The following is a 23,041-nucleotide window of genomic DNA, read 5'->3' as shown; positions in this document are numbered from 1 at the left end:
GTTCCCATTTTAAGAGTCCAAAGTGATCGGACGGCAACTAGCCCCCTTCTCACGCCCTCTTCCCCACACATGAATGCAATTAAAATTTTGGGATTGCCATCTTGTTTAAATAGTCCAAAGATCAAATAACAACCTGGTACATATAAGCTTCTTATTGAAATTGAAAGTCTTGTTCCCTTTTAAGAGTGACAAGTACAACCAGCCCTGTCCCCCAAGGTTTTACTATTAATACCATATTGAAACAACATATTAAATTCCCCACACAGAAAAAACTCGACAGAGTCGGGAACAAAAAAACACAAACAAATTTAAATTAATCGTACGTTTCTTACCCACGTCAATCATTTACCAAAAAACATCCAATCAAAATTTTGAGACAGGTATTTTGTTCAGGATAGTTGAAAGGTTCAGTCATATGTCTTTAGGGGTGTCATTCCCCCCTGCAGCCCTCAGGCAAAGGACCGTAAGCTAGGCAATTCGTCCCTTGTTTATATATAGCACCTGCTATTGAGAAAGACGGCATGTTTGACCTTTACTTTTCAAATAGACGAAGGGTGTTAACAACGGGCGTTTTACGAAGGGTAAAACGAATAGGTCAGAAAATGTTTAGGGGATTGTGAAACTAAGTCAAAACATGCTTAATGATAGTTCACTAAATTTTTGTATCCATATCATGATTCTGTACCGTTTATTCGTAGAAGTTAGAGAATTTACAAAATGCTGTTAGTAGACCTCTCTAATACGGAATCACGGAGCGATTATTTCTTACCCGACAAACACGAAGTATCAAACCACTTGACTCACTTCCAACACACATACCTACCTATTTAAAAACCGTATTGCAGCATTTAAACTCAAAATAATTATGTTCCATTAAACACGACCTTTAATACCGCTACTGTGGTAAATGACGTCAAATGCAATTAGGTAGCAAATACATAAATGATTGCAAAATCACAAATATCCTGTATTTGTTCCATTAGTGTTGTGGACAGTAATTAATCATTCGCTAAACCTTAATAATGTGCTCAGTTATAACTGCACATTAGAGTCTAACGATATATTGTTCAAATCTAAAGAAGATGTGACCTCTGGAAAACCCCGTGTAAAAAGTATTTTATTGAGATAGATGGCTCAGTTTTTCCTTCTTGCCTACTTTTAATCCACGTTCTGTACGGCTCATTGTAATTAATTGCATGCTTATCGAAATTAAGGTATGGTATTTTAAATATTGTATTTATTGTAGTTAAAATCATTATAATTAAATAATTATGCTTTATTGAACACCTTTGGGCTGCAAATTAATCAAATGGGAGCAATTTGAAAATCAAAAGAAACGGTCTAAGTGTAGTGGTCTAAATTTGCCTCTGTATACCCCTATGGGGCTCCCATTTCACCAAAATTACAGTTGAAATAAAAAAAAATATATTAAAGTTAAGAGTCTTGCGGTTCCATAGCTCCTTTTTTGAAACATTTCTAACAGGAAGTTCTTTGAATTTATCCGATAAATAAATGCACCAAGAATTTTCTTTTGAGACAAGGACGAATTGTAGTTCATTGAAATCTGGCACACAAAAAGCAAATAATTAATTTTGCAGGTTTTCAATAAGCGTTACATATCGCAATTGAATAATTTTGATTGTCTATTGAACACCTAAAATTGCAAAATTAATTCCAATAAACTGTGTATAATGGTTGACAACTTGTCAAATATTGTCCTTTTGACAATATATCTAAGGTAAGGAAAAAGTAGTTTTTCCCCGAATACGATGGGAATAGGCTGTAAGAAAAGATTTAAAAGAAACTGGAACTTCTTGGGAGGTGGCAAAGAGACTTTAATAGGATGGGATTGAGGAGGAACATACGCAGCTGTGTTGACCTCATGTGGCTCGATGCTGTAGTAAGTTGTTGCTAGTAGTATTAACAGTGGTAGCAGTAGTAGCAGTAGTAGTAGTAGTAGTATTAATAGTTGTAGCAGCAGTAGTAGTAGTAGTACTTATACTACTACTGGTATTAGAATTACCTTAACTCTATTTTAAGGTAAAGCTCCCTCTAAAGCAAGTAGTTTTTCGACAAGCCTGCCGGGGCTGTATCCAGGATTTGTTTTTAATATTTTTTTTTTTGGGGGGGGGGGTTAAACAAAAAACCTCAAAAAACGCATACAAAATTTGTTTATGTCCATTTTTGTTAGGTTTATACGAGTCAGACAAACATTTTTTTTGGAGGGTGGGGGGTCAAACCTCTAACCCCCCTCCCCCCTGAGTACGACCTTGAAGCCTGCATATGTAATTTGCACCCAAAGGAAAAAATATCTGCATTATTTGATTCATAAGGTCTATTTATTCGCCGAGCCAGAATCATGATATTGCTCAATCTTTTCAAGGAGGCACACTTGTGCCTCTATAAAGAGGCGACCCACCACAATGTTAAGCGATTTCAGGTCCTAGAGGTCGCAGAGAGACGGCGGTAATCGCATTTTGTAGCCCAAGCTCAAACTAAGAAACTTGCAAAATTTCATCCTCCTCCGACTTTATCTTCATGGGGTAAACTGGGCCGGAAGCTTTGACCCTCCCACCACAGCCCCCCTTTAACGTTGTTCGATTGGGCTGAAATTTAGAAGTTAAGCTTTCCTAGGGCCCGGGAGCTTGTCCTCGAAATTTCAGCTCAATCCGATCACTCCTTCCCTGTTTTCAAAAAACCAAATATAGCCACTTAAAATTCATTTCTTTTTTTTTTCTTAGCCCCGCCTACAGGCCACAGTTGGCAACGGATCCGGTTGAATGAGGACTCATTCGAAGCAGAATTGGACCTGTTAGGGCCTTTCGATATTGTCAGACCGAAAACAGTATACACCTAATTTATATTTTCGGAAAACCTTCTTTTCACATATTAGCCCATGTTAATTTTTCCGAACACAACGCTCCATTAACGGTGTTCGATCGAGCTGAAATTCAAACGATGATGTTTCCTAGGGCCTGGAAACTTATCCTCGACATTTCAGCTCAATCTGATCACTCCTTCCCTGTTTTCCAAAAACCAAATATCAAGTTTTTGGGAATTTGCTTGCGTCGAAAATAGCTTACATATACTAAAAAACAATTACTTTTGTGTCTGTATAGTCTAGCGGTTACATTCCAGACTTTCAGGTGGAAAACTCGGGTTCGATTCACCATCAGAGCATTTTTTTTAATACTGAATTCAAACTTTAAAAAGAAACCCAGTTTCTTTTTTAAATTATTTGAAAAAAATTACGTTTTCTAAAGAGTTAAAGAGGCTGAGTTACAAGGAGCAATAATAAGTAATAAACTGTACAAAAACGTGCAGAAATTATTTGAAAAAAACTACGTTTTCTAAAGAGTTAAAGAGTCTGAGTTACAAGGTCGAACCTTAAAACGTACAGGGATTAGGAGGCACAGTTGGGGGGCTGCCGCCCCCAAACCCCCGCTTTTGCAGCCTTTAAATAAAAAAAAAAGTTTTTTAAACTGAAAGTAAGGAGCGACATTAAATCTTAAAACGAACAGAAATTATTCCGTATATGAAAGAGGCTGTGCCCTCCTCCACGCCTCGCTCTTTACGCTAAAGTTTTTATTGTTTAAAAAAAGAGTTGTGAGAAAGTCAAACTTTAGCGTAAAGAGTGAGGCGTTGAGGAGGGCACAGCCTCTTTCATATACGGAATAATTTCTGTTCGTTTTAAGATTTAATGTCGCTCCTTACTTTCAGTTTAAAAAACTTTTTTTTTATTTAAAGGCTGCAAAAGCGGGAGTTTGGGGGCGGCAGCCCCCAACTGTGCCTCCTAATCCCTGTACGTTTTAAGGTTCGACCTTGTAACTCAGCCTCTTTAACTCTTTAGAAAACGTAGTTTTTTTCAAATAATTCTTAGAGAAGAATCTAAACTTACATGAAAAATAGGAAAATTGTCCTTTTTCAACAATTCTCAACCAATCTTCAACATGTTTTTAATCCAAGACCCCTGCAAATTATTTCAAAAATTATATTTGGTAGTTGAATAATGAAGCTTAGCTTTGGAGTGATAGCTAGAGGGGTTTTAGGGGAGGGAAGAAGGAGGTACTTGCCCAGGATGCAGAAATTTTGGGACGTTAAATCTCAAATAGATAATGTAACGGTTATAATCATCTGTAATTTTTAAAACTTATTTTTATTAAAATAAAGCAGAGGGTGCAGTTAATAAATAAAAAAAAATTAGTAATCGATTAATAAAACAAACAGAAATTAAACAATAAAAATAAATAAATGACGATGACTAAATTAAAGCAATGATACTAAAAAAATAAAATTGTTAATTATATTCATAAATTGAAAATAATTTTGTTTGTTTTTCGTACGTACTTCTTCTTGAAGTACGTACCAAAAACTTGCACCAAAAATGCACCAAAAAATAATTAGTAATAATTTTGTAGTTTAATTTGCTGAAAATATCTTAGATTTTTTTTGTGTGTACCTCTCCCTGGCGAAACCCAAAAATTGAGTGAGAAAAATGCTTTTGGCCAGTAAATTTTTTGTGACCGAGTTACACACGTTAAAAAGAAAACCTGAGACCATACCAGCAAGGCCGTACCCAGGGGGTACGGTACCCCCCCCCCCCCCAGAAAAAAATTCCTGGGTACGGCCTTGCATACCAGGACAAACACGTAAAACGTGGGGTAGTATTCCCCCCCCTCCCTCCCCCCTAATTTTTATTTTTTTAAGATTTAAAATTTTTAATTAGAAAGGAAGATAACACCTGATTGGTTCTTTTTGATAAAATTTTAATCCCGTGAAAAGGACAAAAGTTTTGAGTCACAACTTTTTTACAACTCTGTGGTAACTGTGAAGGATCCCAAAACACAATAACTTATCCACTCTCAAGTCAAATGTATGTTTTGTGGCGTACCAGCTGTGTAATTTACCATCCTGTGATTTTCTGCACCCGTTTTACTTTTCGACATATTCAAGTCACTTCTTATCGTAATTTTACTTCACAAACATCGCCATAGTTTCCAACATAGCACTAGACATGACACCTTCCATGCCCTGAATTGATTGAAAAATTCGATCTTAGTGGATCGTAAGCCATGAATAAAACACGAGATGTGCCTTTCTAATATCTAAGAGGATGAATTTAGCCAGGAAGGGGGAGGGTTGAGTGTCCCAATCCTTGTTTTAGTGTCTTATATTATTAACCCATTGGGTCGTTCTAGGGTTTTTCCACGGAGCAATTACTCACAGCGGAACAGCGTTAGACTAATTGGCCATCCAGAGAGACGCAAAGGATTTTACGGCCAGGATAGCAGAAAAAGTTGGTTGCGCAGCAACACCTCTTGAACTCAAAAAGTGCCTACTTGCTATACCCGCTCAAGAGATTGTTCAAGTGGATAGAATCTTAAGGGTAATGCTATATTATGTTATTCCTTCTAAAATTTAAGTTGAATCACTTCTATTATTTTCTTTGGAAATGACCCTACTAGTTTTATTAAGTAGAAATGAATCTTTTCAACGGATTGTAGTGGCTAATCCTGCCCTCTATTCACACTTCTAATTAAATCAACAGGTATTTTGATCTTTAGCGTTTAATTGTGTCCTTTATTTCGACTTGAAATATATACAAATAAATATAATACAAGTAATACAATATATAAAAATAATGTATATAAATAATAATACTTGTAAAATATATATACAAATATACAAATAAATATAACAACCGACTCCAAAATCAAACCTTAAAACTTCAAAAGCTTATCAAAGAAAGAGGGGCAACTATTATTCAGAAAAAGATCCAAATACGTAAAGTATGAATATTTGCGTACGTAACTACTACGTATTATTTTGATACTAATACAGACTAAATTAGCAAATCCTATTACTGGCAAGCAAATTTGACCTTGCAGAAGATAGAAAATAATACTACTCTGAAAGAAAAGTGCAAAAATATTACTTCCACTTTTACTTTTTCAATTCATTTAATGGCGCATGATAGTATGAATATCAATTTTTTAAATATTAGTATAAATTATAACAAATTTTCCAGGGAGTAATTTTAAATATACTTATTTAGCTCTAAATTAGCCAACTGTCAACTTCAATTCTGTTTATTAGTTGACTTTAGCGATCCTCAATTATCTTGAACACAGATAAACCAACCTTTTTTTTCACCAAATATCATCAATTCACATTCCATTTTGAATTTGCCGCTTGAATTCATACTTTCTATGTCGACAAGGAAATTAACAGGTATTTTTTTCTGTCGTTAAAAGACGAAAAAATATCGTCTGCCGTGTCGACGAAAAATCAAATAAAACTGCGATCTTCCTGTCGTGTCACAAGGAATTCAAACGTAGCTTAAAATATTCTGGCTAGTAGCCAAGAATTGACTGATAAATAGGCCAATCTCGGCCAAGGCTGTAACTTAATTCAAATGGTAGTAGTTCTAAATAGGCCAATCTCGGCCAAGGATGTAACTTAATTCAAATGGTAGTAGTTCTAGTAGTTCTAAAATTGCAGAAACTCAAGAAATCTTTATTTAGGCAATTAATTTTATCTGTACCACTTGATGCCAACTTGAGGGGGGAAATATGCCATTTATAAAACAATCTCACTTGAGGGGGAATATATTTCCCCCCTCCATTAGACTCAACCTCCATTAAAGTCAGCCCTAACTCAATTCAAGCACACCCAAGATCAGAATGAAGGTTGAGAAGGGAGGGGAATGAATTGCATGGTGGTGAGTTGAATGGGGTCCGAGTTGCATGGGGCTTAATTTAATAGGGGTTGAATTGCATAGGGTTGGGATGAATGGTGGTTGATTTAAACGGAGGTTAAGTTAAACAATGGTCGAGTTCAATAGGGGTTTAATCAGAGGGGGGTTGAGTTACAGGCACACCCAACCCAATGGTATATATTGCGTTTTGAGCTGAGAAAAAAAAGAAATGGTATATTCAGCTATTTCTCAGACGTCACCAATAGACAATATACGACTGATTATTTCCTAATTGGTTGCAAAATGGGAACAAATGTGTGAAATATGTTTTGACTGTTGACTGCCAACCAAGATTTGCTAATAGGTAACGCTAATCCTCCAAAATCTAAGCGACCAAATGAGCTTTCAGGATTATCCACCTAAGCTCAGAGTTAGTTTTTATTCATAGTTGGTTGTCTAAGTATGGGCACTTACGGCATTGGATTCTGGGGAAAATCAAATGAATAATTCAACTTCAATGGAAGTTCAATAAACACTAAACGAGAACAATTGCAATCCTGTCCAAACTTGTGTTTTTCTTTCCTAAGTAGTTTACTAAAAGAAAGATGCTTGATGAAACTTTGTGAAACTTTAAAACTTATGAAACATTCAGCGAAAAGAGGAAAATATTAGTAACCCTACTTAAGCCTGTATTTTCTTTTATCGAAGTAATTTCTTTTTAACAAGAAAGACAATTCATGAAAGTTCATGGAATTTCAAAACTTCATTAAACCTCAATGAACATTACCCAACCAAAAATAGTATTTTTAATCCCTAGGTAGTTACAAAGTAAGATATACCATAAAACTTCATGAAGTTCAATGAGAGAAACAAATAAACTTTCAAATGGGAATAAATCGTTTTTTGGACAGTTTTTCTTTTACTTTCTAAATAAATGGATTTATCGCCATTTGAAAGTTTATTTGTTCGTCATAGAACGGCAGTTTGGTCTAAGAAAACAACACTTAATTAAAGGTGTTTCGTCTAAAATGAGAGAAAAAAAAAATCATTCCCACTAAAAATCGTAGTTTCCTTCCCTAGGTAGTTTATTAAAAGATAGAGGCTTGGTGAAACTTTGTGAAACTTCAAAACTTCAGTAAAAAGAGGAAAATATTTGTAACACTACTTAAACCTGCATTTTCCTTTTTCGAAGTAGTTTTTTTTTTTTTTTTTTTTTTTTTTTTTTTTTTTTTTTTTTTTTTTAGCAACAGAGACAATTTATGATAGCTAATGGAACTTCCAAACTTCATTCAACCTCAATGTTCATTACCCTTCCCAAGATAGTATTTTTCTTTCCTAGGTAGTTTATTATCAAGTAAGACATGCCATAAAACTTCATGAAGTGCAATGAGAGAAAAAAATTGCAGTCCAATTGAAAATTGTATTTTTCTTCCCTAAGTAGTTTATTAACAAGAAAGATAATCCTATACAACCCTACAAAACATAATTGTAACCCCATGAAGAAGGAGACAATGCTGCCATATTTTGTACTAAAGTTTTTAATAGCCTACTTAAAACAGACCGACCTAAAAGTCACCGAACGTTGCGTTGGTTTGGGGGGGGGGGAGGGTTGCCTGGAGAATTCATCTACCCTACTTGTGCTACCTTACCGTGAACATGATGATATTGTTTGCCTTGGATGGAGCTTCGAGAAAAATCTGATTTGATTTATTTTTTTCTTTAGGAAGAAAACAATAAACTTGGCAATTTCAATTTCCTTGGTCCCGTGATTCAGAATCCTTTTTCTGACCAGTCCCTTCCCCGTTTTGTCTCAGAAGAACCGTCTTTGTCACTTCGACTTGGAAGTACTGCACAAGTGCCTCTGATGATGGGTGTTACAAGAGATGAAACCGTAGAATATATCGGAAGTAAGAAAATTTTTTGAACCTATTCTAGCCTTTTGGACTAACCACCACGTTTTAACTTTCGATCATTGGTAAAATTTTGGCAAAATATTCGTAAAATATTGGTTAGATCATTGGTAAAATTATATATCATTGGCACAAAAATATTATTTTGTGCCAAATATATTGAATCACTTTGCTTCAGGTAAAGCTAGAAGAACTGGACCGACACATAAAAAATAAATGAAAGAATTGCGTGGAAAAAAATGCATTGAATAAAGAAAAGAGGAAAAACTGAATACAAAAAGAAACGAAAGATTTGTTACAGTACGCACTAGGGAAGGCAGGTACGTATTAAATTCCTTCGGAACCCATCCCCTCTTACCCCTAAGATATGTCTAGATCATCGCGACTTACCTTATTGTTCTGTATACGTCACATAATTTATGTGTTTTTTGGGATTTTTTTTTCAATCTTACCCTCATCCTCAGGGACGCACACTGGAGGGGGGGGGGGCTTGTACGTCCCCCCACTCCTCAATTCTAAAATTTTCCGAGGGCATTTTATTAAAAAAAAAAACTTTTTTTCATTGTTAGCAAATCCCTACCCCTCGGTTCAAGGTTCAAGGTTCAAGGTTTAATTTTAAAATATCTGTACAAAATAGACATAAATAGAGGGTAAACGCCAGAGACACAAGGTCGAATGACAAAAACCCGGTACATTAATAGGAATAAACCTGTTTAACAATAAAATAATGAATAAGAGTTATTCCATGACTCACCAATAGACGGACACCCACCCCACAAACCCACCGACACCGGGCAAATATCAACCGAAAATACCAATAAAAAAAAAAAAAAAAAATACCAACGGCCGAATAAGGGTAACCGATAACCGGCATCTCACAGGGCAAAACACCCAACAAAACAATAATATCAAATGTACCCAGATTTTCAATATATTATTAATTCTTAAAATTATTTATAAGGATAGAATGAAGTTGCTTTTTTATATTTGGAAGAGATTTACTACAATCAATAAATGGTAGATGAAGACACCATGAACCCGTGATTGAAAATAATGGTGAGAACCATGATCTCTCTGTGCTTAATTTTAGGTGCTGAATATTCCATTTATGTTGGGTTTCATAAGATTGGGCATGTTGCACAGGGAAAAAATTTTTCGAACAAAAGTACGTTGGTAGTTCCGACCGGTCATATTTTACCTTAAATAAAAAAGAATTAAGGGTGAATATCTGTGAAAAAGGCAAAATATTAGTTAAAAGATATAGAGTTTCAGTTTTAATATTATTAGGATACGAAGACGGTGATGGTAAATATTTCTTTAAAATTAGAAGAGCCCGGTTTTGAAGAATTTGTATCGGTTTCACATGACATCTGAATGTTGCCAAATGTATCAGAGGACAATACGTAAGATGGGAATGAACCAACGCAAAATAAATTAGACGTAAGATTTCATATGGAAAAAATGTTGAAACCTTCGCATTATACCAACCCCCTGAGTAACTTTAACCCGTAATCTTTTACAGTATTCATTATATGACAGATTTTCATCAATAATAATACCCAGATACTGGAACGAAGTTACCCTTTGAATTTGAATATTTGTAGCATGATAAAATATAGTTGAAATTCCTTGAGCATTCTGCCCAATTCTACTATAAATGATAAATTTGGTTTTTGATGCATTAAGTGACAAACAATTAGCTTTTAGTCATACAAGAAGTTGTGAAAATACGATTTGCAGCTTCTCATTGAGATCCTCTTCCGAATATCCAGTAAGTGATGATCCGGTATCATCAGCGAAAAGAACATTCAGACCAAGGTTTTCTGTCGCTGATGGAAGGTCATTTATATATATTAAGAAAAGCAGTGGTCCCAGGATTGAGCCTTGCGGGACACCAATATTTGACAACAGACATGGATCCGAAACTGTGCCGTTGATCATAGTCATTTGAGAGCGACGACTTAGGTAAGATGTGATAAAATCGTGCGCTGGTCCTCGTATTCCACCGTGGTTTAATTTATACAACAATATTTCATGGCTTAACGAATCAAAGGCCTTCTCAAGGTCCAAAAATATACTCGCCGGGATCCATTTTTTGTCCAGACACTCGTGAATAAATTGTACCATAGTTAATATAGCATCCTGAGTACTATGCTCTTTTCTAAATCCATATTGAGTTTTTGAAAAATAATCTTTTGAACAGAGAAAATTATACATTCAATTATAAAAACAACGCTCCATTACTTTAGAAAAACCCGAAAGAATAGAAATGGGTCTAGTCCGGTCACCACTTTTATATAGTGGTAACACTTTCGCTTTTTTAAAAGAATCCGGAAAAGTTCCAGATCTAAATGACATATTTATTAAATGACGCATAACTTTATTAATACTAGGTAAAATGGCTTTAACAATATTGGTCGACGACTCATCAATCGCCGGGGAATGTCCATTATTTAAAAGCTTAACAACCTTAGCAAGCTCTTCTTGTGTTACAGGAGTTAAAAACATAGAATTCTCAGAAGGACTTCCTAGGTACTTAGGATAATTAAATTGCCCATCGGACATATTATGTTGGAGCTTATTAGCTATTGACTGCCCTATTGACACGAAATGAAAATTTATGTAATTTGCCATTTCTAGTTCGCTTTCAATTGTATTACCATGGGCATCCCGCATTTTTGATGGTGAAGAAGACGTCCGCGATCGATTTAAACATGAGTTGATTAGTTCCCAAGTTTTCTTCGGGGACTTACTTACTTCATTAAAAGAATCGAAATAAAATTTCATTTTAGCATTGCGTATTATTTTTGAAAGTAGGTTTTTATAATTTTTGAAGGTTCTTCTATTTTCTTCACTTTCGAAAGATATTAAAGTTTTATAGAGATTATTTTTATGTTTTATTGATGTCAAAAGGGCTGGCGATATCCATGGTTGGATGGGTTGATTATATTTCCGTTTTCTTTTTTTACTCTTGGGCACGACTCATCAAGTGCAGTATGAAATCCCTCTAAAAAATAATCCGTCGCAGAGTTTATTTCATCAGCATCAAATACAGGAGACCAATCAGTTAAATTCAGTTTGTCCTTTAAACATACTAGATTTTTTTATTAATAATCCGGGTTGCTGTTTCTGGTGATTTTATTTTATGAATCTGGTATCTCACATCAGAAATTAAAAAAAATGATCAGAAAAATCCGTCAGAACAACCTGTGAAGACGTGGCTGGTGTTGTTAAAAATATGTTGTCAATGAGAGTTGCACTAGTCGATGCAACACGCGTTGGAATTGTACACGAAGGAATTAGGGAATTCGATGACATTAATGTAATAAATTCTGTTGTATGGGTATTTTCATTAAATTCTAGTAGATTGATATTAAAATCCCCCATAACCACAACATCCTTATCATCCAAAGATGCTAGTAAAGACTCCAGAAATTGCAAAAAATGCGGTATTAGGGCCGACGGGGGCTTATACACAACACAAACTTGAATTTTTTTAGTCCCAAGCCGACATTCAACCGCCAATATTTCACACACTTTTTCAATATTATATTTTTCCAGCTCTGGCAGTCGTTCAAACTGCGCTCCATCATTCAAAAATAACCCAAGACCACCTTTTTCATGGACTAGTCGTTTATTATCAACGAATTTATATCCAGGGATTTTCAGATTATAATGTGTCTTATCATTAATAAATGTTTCACAAATCCCCAAAATGTCAATTTGATTTGCTGGCAATAAATTTGTTAGTTCATCAATAGAACTCATGAGTCCTTGTACATTCACAAACCCCATTCGCAATGAATTATCTTCAAATGTGTTTATTCCATCAGGAGAAACGTACGATGACGGTTTTATTTTAGAAAAAGTGTTATTTTCTCTTTGACCGAATACATGAAAAGTTTCAGAAAGTAAAGATAGGTTAAGGGGTTTCCCCTCCAAAGCCACCAGTCTATCGGTCCCCCCGCACCCGCAAACTTTAAAGTCAACTAAGTAATAATCGAAAGATCCCACCCCGCGCCAGTAAGCCCGCGTGATAAGGAGCCCGTACCACTGCCGAGTCATGAAAACCAACTATGCTTATCATCCTTCGAGAAGACCCAAGTTGAGAAGGTATAAGTAGAACAGAAATAACCGGGGAAGAAATAATCAAAATCAACTTGAACCGAGCTAGCCTAAATAACACATCAACATAAAAAATCAACATATCTCAAACACAAAAACGAAACAATTATCAATCTAGAGCGGGATTGATCTAACATCATACACTAGTCGCCTTTAATATTTCTTGTGCTTTTGCCCACTGTGACTCAGAATCCGATTTATACTCTAGCCAGAGTTTAGCCCCTTTTTGTTTCACTCGTGTGAGTTGAGCGGATCCATTCTCACGCATTTCCTTACCCTTAGTCAGTAACTTGTTTCTAATAGAGTTTAATTTGGGTGGCAAGTCCGTGTAAATCCGGACCCCAGTTCCTTTCAGCTTTGATATTGAACTGAAGATTGATAGAATATCTTTTTCTGTCGACACTGTTAAAAAAACTGGAGGGGTGTACGGCTTACGGCTAGACACATTTGACTTCTGAGGCACTCGGTAGCACTGTGATAATCAGATTTTATCCGTGATTTCCATTTTTGATGTCAGTAACGTAGACACATTCGTGAGAACTGACTGTTGGTTTTTCTCTTTCGGTAATCCGAAGATGATTAAGTTGAGTTTTCGGTCTTTTACTTCGATTTCCAGCAGTTTCGTTTTGATTGTATCAAACTTTGACTTTTGCTCCTCAAGCTCGCTTTCTAGACTAGCAATCTTCGCATCACGAGACTTCGATTCATTTTTCAAAGTCTGAACCTCATCCGAAATCGAGGACAGTGTAACAGCAAACTCTTTTTGTTGGTTAATTATGAGATCCAGTTTCTTTCCCAGTGCCTTCATTCCATCATCAAAAGTTTTCTGGCTGACTGACGACATATTTTTTTAGCTATAAAATCCGCTCTCAGGTGAGATTTATGTTTTCATTTAGAATTTCATCAAATACAGACTTACTGGCAAGTATCCAAGCAGTATCCAAATGACAGAGTCTAAGACCGGTATAACTAGTCAATTAAGTTCACTCGTTGAATGATAGATCGCTATGTCTCTAATTTAAAAGATTCTGACGTCACAGCTATAACAATTCACTAATACACAGTAGTGGTCAAACTTGTTATTTACGCAAGCTAAGCTGTTGAGATTTTAAGCATGTGTTTTATCCGACTGAATTGAAACTTATTTAGCTGTTAACTCTATGAACTCTAATTCAATACTGAATCAAGGTCCACCTCAAAAATTAATTCCTGAATATATTCCTGGACAAAAGAACGCACTTTCGACATAAGAAGGGACAATTTGTTTTTTCGAAATAACTATTAATACAAGGGAAAGACAATTAATGTCATCAGACAGAAAGGCATGGAATAAATCAGAATTATAAATGTTTAAAATAAACCAAAGTGTTAGTTTTGCATATTTAATGTTTCTCTTCCACGTAGCAACAGTAACAAAAAAAAAATATGATACTTCTCTAAAAAGTTATTAATTTTGATCTAAACCAATGAGAGGACGAAAGCTCCTAAAATAGTGTCTGAAAAATTGAATTATGTGCAATATTTCTGATGGATATAACACTTGGTTTTAAAGTGCCTTTTTGAAATTGGATACGAAACTTACGTATTTGTTTGATCACTAGACTGTGTTCTATTCGCCAGTGAAGCTCTTAAGCAGATTAATAAGGCAGTTTCCACTGAAAAAAAAAAATTAATTTACAGTTGCTCATTTCACAATTTTAATAACTTTTCATGATTAACGTTAAACTTAATGAACTTGAACATAGTTCAAATTACCTTGAGCAAGAAATTCTTTTGATGTAGACGTTTTTTTGGTTAAAACTCCTTTTTCTTATAGTTTTGATTACTAAAGGTGCATGTTGCTCTTTACTTACAGTTTGTGTCTACTAACTGTTTGATTGATCTCTATTTCCATGGACCAGTTTAAAATTTCAAAGTGGACAAATGAAGTGTGTCAAACGTTGCTGCTTAGAATAAAGAGTTGCGATAAGTTGTTTTTATAAATTATAAAAGATCAACCAACAAAGACGTGTAACGTCTTCCGAAGTATTGGTTCAAACAGGTCCCCTTTGAATGTGATTGTCATTTTCTTTAAGAAAGAAATGCTTTTTCTTTCACGGATTGGGTGAATACAAAAGCAGGATCGGTCAGTTTTCATTTTTGTTTCTACCTAGAAAGGTCAACAGTAATACATTTTTCCCAGGTAAATAACAGGCATTTTTGCAGGCTGAGAGACCCCTCCTTTTAGTGTTTTGAAACTTAGCCCTCATGTAAGCCCTCTTGTAGCTCAAATCATGTAACTGAACCCTTGTGCGACTGAACTATCGTTCAGCAGATACCTTCTGTAATTCGAACCAATGTAAGTCAATCCTTGTTTAACTGAATCGACGTTTAACTGAACCCATCCAAGCTCATTCAACTGAACCGTCATTCAACTCAATCCCTTTGCATTTTACTCCTCATTTAACTGAAGCCTCGTTCAACTCAAACCCTCTTTTATTTTATGCTGCTTCTGTTCAAAACTCCCTCCAACCTCCTTTGACCTCCCTCCCCTCCAATACCTCCTCTTCTTCTGTCTTATATATTTGAAAATTAGCAAAATTTTTCATGCCAAGGGCCTGAACACTTTTGAATCTTGTGGTTGCAGCAGTAGATGTACTCTAGTAGAAATAAGACCACGGCCCATAATAGCCAAAACGTTAAAAACAAGTTAAAAAAAATTGTGTTTCGTAAGAAACATTGGCCGTTAATACCGATTCAGGAATGATAATTTTGATTTAAATTCATCTTAATAGTAGAAGTTTAATTGCTGAAAAAGAATTATGGGAATTTTTAAAAACGCTGATAAGTCTCCTTTTTTCTATTGTATGTCTTTGGCATTAGTAGGACACTAGACCGTCTTAGAGAGTTATTGACGGTCATTTGAAAGTTAATACTCACATTTATGCTCTTTTTACAATGTCGTCATGACAGCACCATCATAAAATGGCACCAAAATACGATTTTTGTGTCATTTCGAGAGTCTGACGGCTTGGAATCGTAAATGATCTAAGACTGAAATTTCCATGTTCGAAAAACCTTAAACTGATGCTTAAAATCCTCCACTTGAATGCTCCTCTTCCGAGTCCATCCGGAAGTAGAAATAAAGAGTTTTTAAAAGAAAAATAGCAAGTTAAAAAAACTGTTCAAATATAAAGCTGATTCTCTAATGATAACTTCTATTTATTTTCATACCAACAATAAAATAAATCATGAAATAAATTCTTGGGAATTCTGAAAAAGTTCTTGAAACCCGAACGTCCCTTCTTTTTCTTTCTTTGATTGAAGGTTCAGTTAAATGGGATTGAGTTGCACGGGGTTTAGTTAAACAGAGTTCAATTGAACGAGAGCTCAGTTACACGATTGTTCAGTTAAATGGGTTTGAGTTGCACGGGGGCACAGTTAAAGGGACTTTCAGTTGCACGAGGCCTCATTTGCACTAGGATGCAGTCGCAAGGGGCTCAGTTACACGAGGATTCAGTTACACCCACTACAGGTAGAGGATTTATTGTAAAATAAAGCCACAGGGCCTTAGTAACAAACAAAATACCAGTTCTAGCACAAATGAATAATGCAAGGCCGTACACAAACGTTCTTTTTATCTTATTCCGGTTTGAAGATTTTTTGATGTTTGATTTTTTCCAAAAATCTGCCTTTTCTTCTTCTATCGCTTACAAAAATAGTTAGAAGTTGGACTTTCAATATCCAAATAACCTTTTGATATACAAAAATTGTTTTTGTCAAATTTTGGAAGCCTAAAAAATCCCTTCAAAGAACTTGGTACTTAGTAGTAACTATAAGCTTAAACTAAAAGCTCTAAGCTTGTTTTACAGTTAATTTTTGTAAAATTTTTATTGTTGGACGTGAATTATCACATCCAAAATTAGCAGTAATCAAAAATATATTCTTTCTTTTTCAGAATACGTCTTGACAAAGAACAACATTAATCCCTTGCTCACACGTGGAATCGTCATTGAACTTCTATAAACTCAAATAGGTAATTTTTTTTCTTTTACATACTATAAAGTGGCAAAACTGTATTGTCTTTATGGATTTTTTACTTATTTTCCTAAGCTTGAGTTTATTTACTTTTATGTAGAATTCAGGATTCCGTACTGCGAGAATGAAGCTGAAGCAGAGTTCTTCAGAATCTATAATGTTAGTATCACAATTTATTAATGTAAGAGGTCAATTTTAAATGCTCTTGGAGACCTCAATTGATCAAATTAGATCGACTGTGAATCCCTAGCAGTTGAAGAACGCTTGTTTTCCCTATTTACAATTTGCCGGAGGTTAGCGGTCCTCGGAGGTTAGCAAGCCTATAGCTATCAATAAACTTGCTTTTGAGTTAAGAATGAACGTCTTCTGATCTTGAGTCATCAAATGCAATGGTGAAATCAGTCTTTCTCAGTCTTATACACTTTCGTAAATTTGACTTTGCATCTACAGTAATGATTTATCGCTATTTCTAGTTATTTCTTGTTATTTCTAGTATTTCTAGTATTTCTAGTTATTTCTAGTTATCTATATTGCCTAAAAAAAAAATCACTAAATCGGCACATAAATCACTAAATTATTGCAGAAAATCGCTAAAAATCACTAAAATCTAGTGCCTTTTTTTTAACGTCTGTCAGCCCTTCCAAGACGTACAGACGTACATGTGGGTGCACCAGAAGTACCAAACTTTATATCTTCCTCCAGCAGAGGCCGAAGCGGCGAAATACCAGAAAAGAATGAGCTCGGAAAGCCTATTTCTGAAACTCTGTATCTTCAAGTATTTCTCACTTTTTAAGAATGAAAAAAATCACAATTATGCAATTTTTGTAATACTTAAAATATATTTATCAGGTTTGAGCAAAGGACAGCCAGAGTTTTCTCCAGCCAACCAATCCGATCGTTTTATTTTTTTAGTCCTGGTTCGAAATCGTTTTGTTGACGCTTACGTCTGTTTGATTTTTTTAGCCCTAGTTCGTAATTGTTTCTTGTGCTTACACGTAAAGCTAATCTTACTGCTATGAGATATGACAGTCAAAACGAAGTTAAGCACTTAACGTATGAATAAAACGAATGAATAGGTTCAGTTCCCTCCTTTAACTAAAATAACAACTGAATGGCTTTATTTGTTGAACCAAAGTGAAAAATATAATAAAATGGTGATTCGGCTCACACTAATTGTGGGCTATCCAGGTGATGTGAATCTGGCTCACGCAAATTGACTTTTTCATGATAGCAATATATTGATTTGTCAATTTTAAAGCCGGTGTATTGTTTTAATAAATTTATGAAAACTGAAATATTTTAAGTATTCTATACACTAAAACACAATATATATAGTTATGAGTCCTCTTTCTTAAGTCCTATCAATTTTTCTATTAAAACCCACTGCGGTCTCATGTTCTTACAGAGCATATTTTAACCAGAAATCGTCGATTCGGGTGAATTAACAATTTCAACAAGCTGAACTGACGAAAAAATGTCTCTGTCGAATGGTTCACCAAACCAATGGTGGCTCACAGAAAAAAAAACAATTCGCCTCAACTTGTTCAGTTCTGTAAAATGAGTTCCTTGCAAAAATAAACCCCTTAATATAGGTCCTTTTTCTGCCTTCTGTTGTTCGCACTAGCTATTTCTTGCTTCAATTAGGTAAATTAATATGAATCTTAGTTTACAGAATGTAAAAAGATCAGACGAATTACTCATTATGTACGAAGGACTTTTTAAAGTCCACCCCCTAGAAAATGAAAAGATCCCTATTAAAACGAATCCAATAAGTGGTTTTTAATACTTAGCCTCCCTTATGTAAATGAATTGACCTTGCCTATAGTGACACGAAAATAACTGTATGATGTTTTTATGTCATACCGAGTATTAGCCCCTTCCGTCAAGAGAGTAGCCTACCCCTATATACTCAACAAGCTAAATTGATTTTTTCAATATATCTTTCCGTATCCTGTGTTTTTCTGAAGATATTTAGGCGTTTCATTTTTATCCAATAGGAGCCATGTATTCTTTTTACACTACTAAAAAGAATTGGATTTTGGTTTTCTTATATGTAATCTATTTTCATGGTGGCCTACAAAACACTAATGGCTGCTAATGACAACAAAACACAAAACAACAATAACAAAATATTTAAACAACGTGTAAACAAAACATGCGTAAAACATGTAAACAAACAACATGTGAAAAACCAATGGAATAATTTTTAGCGTTCATATTTCATTTTCCCAATTAAGTAAAGAGTTGGATTTTGAGCTCTTGATGTACAATTTTGCTTTTTCGTATCCTAGACACCTCGAAAAATCAATAGGCTGTTGATGATATTAAAAAAAAAAAAAATTGGAACTCATTTTTTCAGTTCTTCTGCTCTTTCCCAGTGTATGTCTTGTAATATACCACCTTTTGGATTGGTATAACTAATCAATCGTAATTTGTGGAAACACACCTAAACAAGTAGAGAAAAACAGAGGGGAATTCAGTCTGCTCTTTTTAGGAAATAAAATCTGCTACGTAGTTTTGGATTACTTCACCGACTGTTTTACAAATCAGCAAACACACAAAGAAAAATTTAGTTGTAGAACGGGCAGAAAAAGATTGAATCTGCAGAACTGAAGAAATATAAATAATTTAACAGCGAAATCTTCCTCAACTGGTCTAGAAATAAATGCCAGGAAGACTAAGGCTATGTCAAGTTTAGTCATTAACAGTTTAGCAGAAAAACAATAAAAGGGACGCGCTGACATTGAAGAAATGACTGAGTTTTGTAATCTTGGTACTGATCACACTCCATAGTAATTGTGCCAGAGAGATTTGCATAGCATATATATGGGTAGTAATCTCTCAACTCTGTTGTATATGGAGATACTCCGGGCATTCCAAGAAGCTGAGACTGTGGCTACTCAATAATTAAGTCCTCTCGATGGTACTATAAGGCTGTGAATAAGTTACTTTATCTAGAACAGTAGAAAATAGACTTGTATTTGAAAATAAATGTCTGCGGAAAATACTTGCAGTTTTGAAAGAGTACATATTACAAATATTAGAGCAATGCTAAAACAGTCCTCGATAATCAAAGATATATGCACTGTAGATGTGTTGAGAACACATGGCTAGTATATGGGCAGAAAGACTATCTTTTGAAGTTTGAAGCTGGACATTGTCTGGCCGTCAGAAAATTAGTTGGCAGTGGAGGACACTCTATCGTTCCCCAGCAAAAGATGCCGCTGGTCCTGCTTAGTGTGCCCCAGGGTGTGGGAGGACCTAAGTCTAAGCATGTTATTAATATTAGTATTATAATATTAGTATATTAATAATTAGTATGTTATTAATTAGAGTATTTGAAACTTTTTGAGTTTTTGAATTCTTGAAATTTTTAAAGTTCTAATTTTTTAAATTTAAAGAAATTTTGAAGTTTTTTATAGAAAGTTTTAGTTTCTAAGAAACTAGAAACTACTTATTCTAAAATAAGTAGAAAATTAATGTGCCCTTCTTAGCACATCAACTATATCGCAAGAGATATAGGTAATAATGGTTTTATAAAACTCTACCCCTTACTGCAAAAGTTAACTTATTTTCTGTATCATTCATTTGGCAGTTTTGTCAAACTATATGCATAAACTAAAAAGAAAGTATTTGGGCTAATTCATTTGAGATCTGTTTATTATAAGCGTCTATTCAAGGTCATACTACCCAAAAAATTTGCATATGCAACAGCTTAAGGACCACCGACAGGGGTGTTGAATAGGTATGGCAGAGGGAAGGATCAACTGGTCTCACAGACTTCGAAAATAAACCTCTTTTGGTATTTTTATTGAAAGAACTAAAACAAGCCCTTCCTTTCTAGATTTTGAAAATACTCTCTTTTTTTGCATTTTCATTAAAAAATTGAAAAATATCCTTGCCCTCTTTATTATATTTTCATAAATACCCCTGACAACTAGGCTTGATGGGCTTATTTATTGCTTTTTAGCTAATATTTTTCAAAAAATAGTTAATGTTTTGAAATCCTGCATTACCCTACAACTCAATCAGCATTAAAGCTAGACTGTTCAAGGTATTTAATTAGAACTAATATGATTCGTCTCAAACAGTCATAAAGAAAGTATTATGTTTACACCCGTCTATAATCTTCTAGTGCCTATTTAATCTGATTCCTAAATTCCCAGAATGAACGCTTTCTTACCATCTGCATATGAGGAACGCATATGCAGATTTTCAACAACACCTTTTTTTAAGTATTTTCACTGAACAAAAATCAAAAACAACAAAATTAACCCTACCCCAACATTTGAAAATATTTTTTGTATCATTGTTAAAAAAAATTTAAGAGAAGAATAGTGTGGTTTTAGGAAGGAGAGGGGATACCTTGACCAAATTTTCCCTCTAAGATTAGAAATTGAGAAGTGATAGAGTCATCAATCCCCAGTCTTCTGTCTTATAGATTGTGAGCAAGCGTTTAGTTCAGCTGAAAGAAGAGCTTCAGCAAAGGTTTTTTCCATCTTTGTGGAAAAAAGATTGGATAGTGCTATGTGCCAGACAACATTGCTTTGATTAATGTAGGAAATGAGGTTAGTCGCTGGTTTTGTATTAAATCAGGAGCTAAGGAGGGTTGTGGCGGGACTCCACCCTTTGACTATGGGAAAAAATTAGTTTATAAGCTTATATAGAATGGTACTATCCAATCTCCTTGTCATTAAAAACATTTTAGTCATCTAGTTAGAAATTTTGGCATATTTGTATAGGAAAAATCTAAATTTGCCAACTAGTTGACAATAAATGCTGCCCCAGCAAAACTTTCCTTTTCCAACTAGTTGACTAATAGCTTCTCCCCAGCAAAACTTAATTTTTCCAACTAGTTGACTAATAACTTCCCCCCTGCCAAACTTAATTTTGCCAACTAGCTGAAACCAGAAAAAGTCAATTTTCCAACTAGTTGACTAATAATAGTTATAATTTATTCTGAATTGTATAAAATATGTTAATAATATAGGGTTTTTTAAATTCAACTATCACTATTGTTACGGGATATCACCAGATGACTAATTTGACAGTATATATATATATATATATATATATATATATATATATATATATATATATATATATATATATATATATATATATATATATATATATATATATATATATATATATATATATATATATATATATATATATATATATATATATATATATATATATATATATATATATATATATATATATATATATATATATATATATATATATATATATATATATATATATATATATATATATATATTTATATATTATATATACATTCAAACCACAAACTTCGAACCACGATTCGATTTGAACCACAAACCCCTGAATCACAGAGGCCGATTAATAGTTAGAATAGATAGCTCTCTTGAAACTACTAAAAAAAGCTTTAGCAAAAAGGGCGAGGTATTGAATTGGAGACAAACCCCCTCATATACGAAATAATTTTTGTTTGTTTTAATTTTTAATGTTGCTCCTTACTTTCACTTGAAAAAACTAGTTTTTATATTTAATTTCTGATCGTTTTTTAAATAATGCTGGGAAATCCGGCGGCCCCTTTGTAGAAATGTCCCTTCCCCCAAGGAAGCGTCCTCCATGGAAGGATCCTCCCCCGTGACCCCCTCCCAGACACCCCCCATCAGAAAAAATCCCTCCTGAAACGTGTTTATACTTCCCAATAACCGATACTATAGGTTAACAATGGGCAAAGTTCATAACTTCCAGCTCTTCCCCCAGGAACTGTGGGGGATTAAGTCATCCTTAAAGACATATTCATTAGATTTTTGACTATGCTGAACAAAATGGCTATCTCAAAGTTTTAATGAGGTGACTTTGAGAAAAAATGAGCGTGGGAGGGGGCCAAGTTGCCCTCCAATTTTTTTGGTCACTTAAAAAGGGGACTAGAACTTTTAATTAATGTTCAAAAGAGCCCTCTTACGATATTCTAGGATTAATGGATCAATACGATCGCCCCTGGGGAAAAAAATAAATAAAAACGCATCCATGATCTTTTTTCTGACAAAAAATACAAAATTCCACATTTTTGCAGATAGGAACTTGAAACTTCCGCAGCAGGGTTTTCTGATACTCTGAATCCGACGGTATGATTTTCATTAAAGTTCTAAGACTTTTAGGGGGTGTTTCCCCTTTTTTTAGAAAAAAAGGCACATTTTCTCAGGCACGTTACTTTTGATGGGTAAACTAAACTTAATAAAACTTATATATTTGCAATCACATAAAAATCTGATTCTCTTGATGTATGGGGATC

At 34.4% G+C, this 23,041-nt stretch overlaps 1 long non-coding RNA gene across 4 annotated transcripts in view; it reads left to right on the top strand.

Annotated features, from left to right (window-relative positions):
- Positions 1-23,041, top strand: part of LOC148947032 (uncharacterized) — a 91,178-nt gene that overhangs the window by 24,935 nt on the left and 43,202 nt on the right. For 2 of the 4 annotated variants that reach the window (XR_016142452.1, XR_016142451.1), the window contains exons 2-4: positions 5,199-5,386; positions 8,421-8,604; positions 16,670-16,747. This is a non-coding gene — a long non-coding RNA (uncharacterized LOC148947032). Of the gene's footprint in view, positions 1-5,198; positions 5,387-5,932; positions 6,232-8,420; positions 8,605-16,669; positions 16,748-23,041 lie in introns of those variants that run through there. The other 2 variants (XR_016142453.1, XR_016142454.1) reach the window with 2 other exon arrangements.

The sequence above is a fragment of the Artemia sp. Qi Xiang Cuo genome, chromosome 11 (assembly GCF_049724085.1).
Source record: "Artemia sp. Qi Xiang Cuo chromosome 11, ASM4972408v1, whole genome shotgun sequence".
In the NCBI taxonomy this organism is placed as follows: Eukaryota; Metazoa; Arthropoda; class Branchiopoda; order Anostraca; family Artemiidae; genus Artemia; species Artemia sp. Qi Xiang Cuo.
Note: the sequence above shows the minus strand (reverse complement) of the source record. Positions and strands in the feature narration are given on the sequence as shown.